We start from the raw sequence: 949 nt of genomic DNA, 5'->3' as shown, positions 1-949 counted from the left end.
TATCTGGTTTTATTCACATTTTATGATTTATTTATTAAGTAAGCAGCACCTTCTGTAAGTGTCTATAAAATGGCACAGAACTTGCCCAGAATAAGTTATTTATTAGACCCAGCATTCAAAATATCTATTAAGACTTCTTCTGAAAGAAACAACTTCTTTATCTGTTCTAATATATTTCAAACTGAGGCTGACATATTATAGAGAGATGTCTGGCATTATTCTAAATTTGTTATTTGTACAATAAACTAGCAAATATTTGAAATTTACTTGAAACAGCTAGGTCTTTTCCCACTGATAGTGGTAGTTTCAAGTATTTAGCTGTGTGTCTAAATCTTACTACCCTTAGCATTACGTTTCTTAAGAACTGCTTTCAAAGATGAGAGGAAAAGTAGGGATCTGTAGACAAAACGAACGTATTTTCCAAATCCTCAGTTTACAATTCCACCAGAACTTCTAAATAAAATCCAGGTTTAAAAGCATTATAGTTTACACTTGGATGAGTGAAATAGGTAAATGCTGTCAGTTAAGAAACTAATTACCGTGCTTGAAGAGCCACTGTTACATTTATTCTGCTTTTGATAATCAAAATGCAGGGCCAAAGAATGCTGTCCTCGCCAGACTGCTGTATAATCAGCAAATACATCTTGAAGGGAAAACGCAGAGAAGTTGATGGAAATTCTGGCTGAGCAGAAAGGTTAAAACAAAATAGCTGGCCTGCAGAAAGAGGAATTAACTGGCTGACTTATGGGGGTGATGATTGGGAAGATTTTTCTTCTTGTTATGTCACATGAGCTTATCAAACGATACGTATCGGCACCTTTCAGCGCGCTTACTTGTAGCTGTCCCGTCTTCGGCGAAAGTCGGCCCCAGAAGCCACGCTCGGCGCCGGGACGGTACCGGCGCTCGCACACCCAGGCGACGCGAACACCTGTGGCTCCCGAGGGCGCCC

The 949-nt window shown here is 39.7% G+C and overlaps 1 long non-coding RNA gene across 1 annotated transcript in view; it reads right to left on the bottom strand.

Moving 5' to 3' along the window:
- The window catches only part of LOC118452361, a 13,904-nt gene extending 12,983 nt beyond the window's left edge, over positions 1–921 (bottom strand). Inside the window, exons 1-2 of the long non-coding RNA XR_004842121.1 lie at positions 834–921; positions 1–714 (exon numbers count right to left, since the gene is read on the bottom strand). The exon at positions 1–714 is cut by the window's left edge and continues 12,983 nt beyond it. This is a non-coding gene — a long non-coding RNA (uncharacterized LOC118452361). The remainder of the gene's footprint in view (positions 715–833) is intronic.
- Between the last annotated feature and the right edge of the window lie 28 nt (positions 922–949).

Source organism: Egretta garzetta, unplaced genomic scaffold, assembly GCF_000687185.1.
Source record: "Egretta garzetta isolate BGI_Z169 unplaced genomic scaffold, ASM68718v1 scaffold575, whole genome shotgun sequence".
In the NCBI taxonomy this organism is placed as follows: Eukaryota; Metazoa; Chordata; class Aves; order Pelecaniformes; family Ardeidae; genus Egretta; species Egretta garzetta.
Note: the sequence above shows the minus strand (reverse complement) of the source record. Positions and strands in the feature narration are given on the sequence as shown.